This window comes from Otolemur garnettii, unplaced genomic scaffold, assembly GCF_000181295.1.
Source record: "Otolemur garnettii isolate 467f Iridium unplaced genomic scaffold, OtoGar3 scaffold00131, whole genome shotgun sequence".
NCBI lineage: Eukaryota > Metazoa > Chordata > Mammalia > Primates > Galagidae > Otolemur > Otolemur garnettii.
This window is the reverse complement of record NW_003852526.1, coordinates 4,504,963-4,512,154: the sequence shown is the minus strand read 5'-3', so window position 1 is coordinate 4,512,154 and position 7,192 is coordinate 4,504,963. Positions and strand designations below refer to the sequence as shown.

Genomic DNA, 7,192 nt, shown 5'->3' with positions numbered 1-7,192 from the left:
AAAAAAAAAAAGAATTATATGACTTCACAAAGAGTTCAAACATATGAATTATAGATATCCCTGAAAAGGAATAGAATGTCCCCCCAAAATGGAAGCCCTACTGAAGGATATCATACATAAAAACTCCACAAGTATCACCAAAGATTCCAACACACTCCATTTAGAGGGATAGCAAAACTTGGGTCATCTCAACACAAACAGAACATCTCCAAGACACATTGTAATGAAACTGTCCAAAGTAAAAATGAAAAAATTCTGCAAGCAGCCAGAAATAAGTCTCAATTTACCTAATGGGGCAGATCTAACAGAGTAAAAGTGTACTTTTCAGCTAAAACTTTCTAAGCCAGAGGGAATGGTCAGCTACCTTTAACCTTCTTAAACATAACGATTTTTAGTTCATAATTTTGTATCCCTGTTAAACACAGCTTCAAACTTGATGAAAAAATCAAATCTTGTAGAGATATACAAATATTGAGGAAATTTGCCCACAATAAGAGCAGTTCTACAGGAAATACTTAAATCTATTCTACACAATAATCATAAATAACAATGGACCACCAAGCAAGTAAACACTCAGAAACTAAAGGAAAAAACAGCTTCCACAATGCCTCAAAGGACAAAACTAAGCAATGGACTTTCACAAAATAATTTCACTAGAACACACATCATTTTTCTCAATAAATGTTAATGGCTTGAATTCCCCACTGAAGAGGCACACACTGGGTGATTGTATAAAAAAGCACAACCCATCTATATGCTGCCTCCAGGAAACAAAAGGATTTTGGTTAAAGGGATTAGAAAAGGATTACCCAGGATTCAGGGTAAAGGGTTAGAAAACAGTATTTCAGCCAAGTGGAAATCTGAAGAAAGGAGAGGATTCCACCTATAAAGAAATAATGAAAATGACAGGAAGGGAATATAAAATATGGATGGCAAAAACAATGAAGGGAATTGTTTTTCAGATAAAGTGGATTTAAAGTTCCTAAAGTTAAGAAAAACAAAGATAGTCACTTCATACTGGTCAGGGGAATAATATAACATGAATATATTTCAATTCTAAATATTTATGTATCCAACTTAAATGCTACCAGATTTATGAAACAGACATATTGGTATAAGCAATATGATATCCAATAACACCATAATAGCCAGGATCCTTAGCATCCCGCTGACAGAACTGGATGGATCCTTTAAATAGAATCTAAACAAAGATACAAAGGATTTAAAGACAACACAAGAACAATTGGGCATGATGGACACATGGAGAACATAACACCCCAGAGCTAAGGAATATATGTTCTTCTTATCAGCCCATGGAACATACTCCAAAATAGACTATACCCTAGAATACAAATCAAACCTCAAAAAAATTAAATAATTAAAATTATAACTTATATCTTTTCAGACCAAAAGGCAATGAAGGTAGAATTCCATTCTAATCAAAATTTTCATCCCCACATAAAGACATGGAAATTAAACAACCTTATGCTGAATGACAATTGGGAAGAGATAAAGAAGAAAATTATTAACTTCCTCCAACATAACAACAATGAAGCCACAAATTACCAAAATCTGTGGGATAGTACAATAGCTGTCCTATGAGGGAAATTTGTGATAGTAGGTGCCTACATCTGAAAAACAGAAAGAGCACATTAAAACCTAATGGATCATCTTAAGGAGATGGAAAAGGAAGAACAATCTAATCACAAACTTACCAGAAGAAAAGAAATAACCAAAATTAAATCAGAAAGAAATGAAATTGGCTCAGTGCCTGTAGCTCAAGTGGCTAAGGCACTGACATACACCAGAGCTGGCTGGTTTGAATTGCAGCCTAGTCCTGCCAAACAACGATAACAACAACAACCAAAAAATCCAGGCATTGTGGCAGGCACCTGTAGTCCCAGCTACTTGGGAGGCTGAGGCAAGAGTATTACTTAAGCCCAGGAGTTGGAGGTTGCTATGAGCTGTGATGCCATGGCACTCTACCCACAGTGACAATTTAAAGCTCTGTCTCAAAAACAAAACAAAACAAATAAAAACAAAAAACAAATGCCTTATTTGGGTTGTGCCTGTGGCTCAGTGGGTAGGGTGCTGGCCCCATATACCAAGGGTGGTGGATTCTAACCCGACCCCAGCCTAACTTCAACAAAGAAAAAATAGCCAGGCATTGTGGAGGGTACCTGTAGTCCCAGCTATTGGGATGTTGAGGCAAGAGAATTGCCTAAGCCCAGGAGTTGGAGGTTGATGTGAGCTGTGATGCCACAGCACTCTACCAAGGGTGATAAAGTGAGACTCTGTCTCTAAAAAAAAAGAAAAAAACAAAAGAAAAAAATGAAATTGAAAACAAAAGAATCATTCAGAAAATTAATGAAACAAAAATGTGGTTCTTTGAAACAATAAATAAAATTGATAAACCTTTGGCCAGATTAATTAGAAACAGAAAATTAAAATCTCTAATAACCTTAATCAGAAATGAAAAGGGGGAAATAACAGATAACACATAAGAGATTATCTCTGATTACTACAAGAAAATCTACACCCAGAAATTTGACAATGTGGAGCAAATGGACCAATACCTGGAATCACACCATCTCCTTTGACTTAACCAGAAAGAAATTGAACAGACCAATACCAAGCACTGAAATTGGGGAAAGAAAAAAAATCATCTGACAATAACCAAAAAACCCTAGAACAGATGACTTCACACTAGAATTGTTTTGGGTTTTTTTTTTCAGTATTTTAATTTAATGTATTACCGGACAAATTTGCATATCTCCCTCACCCTTTTCTTTAATTTGGTGTGACAATTCTCCATAATAAACTACTTAAAGAGAAACTTTGGTCAAGAATGGAATGAAATAGCCAAAAAAAAAAAAAAAATCAGTGCTACTTTAAAAAAAACAACCAATATCCTCACCAATTTTATACTCAAACAAAACCACACAATATTTGCACGATATGTGTTTTCAGTGTTTCCTTTCTTCACCATCCAATGGCAGAGCTACGGTCAGCCACTGTTTGTTGTGCTGGATGGCAGAGGCTCACTCTGCTTCACATTATCTGGAGGCCCTGGATAGGAGATTCTAAGGTCTTGCAATCCCAAATTGTCATGGCTTCACTGATGCCAGTAGTACAAAATTTGCAACAATCTTTCTTGTCCACCTCATAAATAGACACTTGACTGATGCTATTCTGGTGCAGCGTCTCCAGGGCTGTATTGCAGTCCTGGGTAGTGGCCCTCTTATTCATGTAGCAGAAACATTCCATGGCAGACATGTTGCACTGGATGCTCTGTTTTGCAATGTCTAACTTGGACACAAATGTCAGGCAGCCACGGTCATCGTAGTTAAAGAGCACTGGGCAGCAGTCATGGCCAGCAGCCACAATGCTATTCTCCAAGACCAATGATACACTTAGGAGTGGTAGGAACTCTGTTTTTAGAGTTGAGACCTGTATACATTTTTTTTGTTTGTTTGTTTTTGCAGTTTTTGGCCAGGGCTGGGTTTGAACCCACCACTTCTGATATATAGGGCCAGTGCCCTACTCCTTTGAGCCACAGGTGCTGCCCAAAACCTGTACACTTTTTTAAGCATCAGCAACAGACATGGTGCTGTCATGACTGACCCAGGCCAGGAGGCTGCCACTGGCAGAGAAGTTGACCCATAGACCCAGCCACCTAGCCACTGCCCCCAAACTCTCACATCAGCTAACCAAAAGGCATCTTGCTGCCCCAGGGTGTACTGGCTGGCTTTTCATTCACTTCTTTAATATAGGCAGAAAACACTCTGCATTTGAAGTCACATGATCCCCCTGCCAGCAAAACATTGTTGGGATGCCAATCCAAGCTGAGGAGTGTGGAGTAAATTGGCTTTTTAATGTGTTTGCTTACCCACCAGACATTTTCAGACTCAAAATAACAAACAGAAATGAGTCATGCTCCACTTCCCACAGCAAAATTGTTCTCTAAGGGAGACCACTTCACAAAAGTGGCTGCATGATTAATTCTCAGGATCACCAGGGTTGGCTTCCAGACATCATCTTCTGACTCCAGATATAGGCATTGTGGTCTGCCCCACAAATGATGATGAGATCACTTTTGGGAACCCAGGCAATACCTGTGATGTGTCCCTTATGCTCCTTGAGTTCATGAGCCTTTATCCACTGACTTCTGTTTTTCTTATAGATGTGTACTTTGTGATTATTGGGGTTAAGGGCAATTTTGGTATGATCTCTGGTCCAGGCATGACAAGTGATTGGCTCTAGTAAAAACTGATGCAGGGACATTATTCTTAGAGTTTTCAAAGAATAGAAATCTGGAGTAGGGGAATGTCAGACAAGATTGGAGTGGAGAACTCTGGTCAGTTGATGTGAACAGGCTCTGTGGGGGGCAGGCGGAGGACCAAGGCCCAGAGGGAGAGGCTGACTTTCACACCAGAATTCTACCATACCATTAAATAAGAGCTTGTATCTGCATTGGAGAACTTATTCCAAAATATTGAGAAGGAAGGAACCTTCTCCAACATGTTCTATGAAACAAATATGCTGATACCAAAGGTAGGAAAGGACTTATCTAAAAAGGAGAATGATTGAACAATTTCAACATTGAATATTAATGCAAAAATACTCAATAAAATCTTACCTGATAGATTGCAGCTACACATTAAAAAAAGTATACATCATGATCAAGTAGGCTCCAAGGGATATACAGCTGGTTTAACATAGGCAAGTCCATAAACATAATTCATCATATCAATAGAAGCAAAAAAGAAGATCTATGGTCCTCTCAATAGAATCAGAAAAAGCATTTGACAAAATTTAGCATCCTTTTCTAACAAGAACACTTAAGAATATAGTCATAGGTGGTATATTTTTTAAATTCATTAAAGCCATTTATGACATACCCACAGCTAATATCATACTGAATGGAGTGAAACTGAAAGCTTTCCATTTAGAACTAGAGCCAGACAAGGTTGTCCTCTACTGCAATCAGGCAAGAGAAAAATATAAAGGGCATCTTGGAGGTAGACGAGGTCAAACTCTTGTTCTTTGCCCATGATATGATTTGATACTTAGAAAACTCAAGAAACTCAACTACAAGTCTCCTGAAAGTGTTCAAAAAATACAGTAACATCTCAGGGTATAAAACCAATGTCCACAAATCAATATCCTTTGTATATGCCAGTAACAGCTAAGTTGAAAAGCAAATCAATGACACAATTCCCTTCACAGTCGCTTCAGAGAAAATGAAATGCCTAGGAATGTACCTAACAAAAGAGGTGACAAAAAGCACCTCTACAAAGAAAATAATGAAACCCTAAGAAAAGAAACAGCAGAAGACATTAATAAATGAAAGAATATACCATGCTCTTGGCTGGGATGAATCAACATAGTTAACATGTCTATGCTACTCAAAGCAATCTACATATTCAATGCAATCCTGATTAAAATAACAATATCATACTTTGAAGAACTGGAAAAAATAGTTCTCTGTTTTGTACAGAACCAGAAAAATACCTGTATAGCCAAGGCAATTCTTAGTAATAAAAACAAAGCTGGAGGCATCACTCTACCAGACTTTAAGTTATATCACAAGTCTACAGAAGTCAAAACAGCATGGTATTGGCACAAAAATAGAGACATAGACATACAGAACTGAATAGAAAACCAAGAGATGAAACCAGCCTGTTATTGCCATCTGTGGGGAAAAGAATAAATGGTGCTGGGATTACTGGATAACCACATGTAAAAGACTGAAACTATACCCATACCTCTCACCACTTACAAAAATTGACTTAAGATGGAAAAAAGATTTAAATCCAAGACATGAAATAATAAAAATCTTAGCCGAATGTATGAGAAAAACTATTGAGGATGTCAGCCTAGGGAAAGATTTTTATGAAGTAGACTTCAATGGCAATCACAACAACAAAAATAAACAAATAAGACTTAATTAAGCTGAAATGCTTCTGCACAGCTAAGGACACAGTAATTAGAGCAAATAGACACCCTTTGGAATGGGAAAAGATATTTGCATGTTACTAATTCAACAAAGGGTTGATAATTACAATCCACAGAGAACCCTAATTAATCAACAAAGTAAGCAAACAATCCCATCTATTACTGGGGAAAAGACATGAATAGAACCTTCTCTAGAAAGACAGATGAATGGCTAACAAACATGAGAAAATGCTCATCATCCCTAATCATCGGAGCAATGCAAATCAAAACCACCCTGAGTATCACCTAACCCCAGTCAGAATAGCCCACATCAAAAAGTCCCAAAGTTGCAGGTGCTGTTGCAGATATGGAGAAAAGAGAATACTTTTACACTGCTGGTGGGACTGCAAACTAATACAGTCTTTTTGGAAAGAAGTATGGAGAATCCTCAAAGAACTCAAATGAGAGCTCATTTGATCCTGTAGTACTATTACTAGGCATCTACCCAGAAGAAAAAAAATTTCTTTTTATCATAAGGACATTTGCACTAGCTTGTTTATCACAGCTCAATTTATAGTCACCAAGATGTGGAAACAACCTAAATGCTCCAACCCAGAAATGGATTAATAAACCATAGTATATGTGACCTTGTTAGAGCCCAGAACAAAATGGAGACTTTATATCTTTTGTATTAACCTAGATGGATTTGAAACAAATTTTTCTTAGTAAATAGCACAAAAATGGAGAAGCAAGTATCCCATGTACTCAATACTAATATGAAGCCAGTAGCTGATCTAATATATGCACATATAAGATAAAAAGGCAATTTAATTCAAGTTGGGGGAAGGGGCAAAAAGAGAGATAAAAAGGGGAGGAGGAGTGGGATGGGTATGCTCCCACTTAATGGGTATGCATGGCACACCTTTTGGGGGTGGGATACAAATATAAGAGGGACTCTACATAACAAAATGCAAACATTGTAACCTAGTTGTTTATACCCTAACATTAACTGAAATTAAAAAAATAGAAAGAAAAAGAAAGGAATAAAAATTAAAGAATTTTTTAACTAACCTATATCCTTTTAGGTTTCTGCTTCACCATATAATGCCTTTATGGCCCAAACTAACACACATCTTCCATGTATTGATTTATGATTTTATCTTTAATTTCTGTCTCCCTTAAATGTACAAAAACCAAACTAATTCAGCTGCCTTAGAACCACTTGGTCAGGACTTCTTAGGCATGGCTCCCCTGG

General features: G+C 37.3%; 1 pseudogene; it reads right to left on the bottom strand.

The window, feature by feature from the left end:
• Positions 1 to 3,037: 3,037 nt before the first annotated feature.
• Positions 3,038 to 4,296, bottom strand: LOC100950240 (annotated as a pseudogene).
• Positions 4,297 to 7,192: the final 2,896 nt, after the last annotated feature.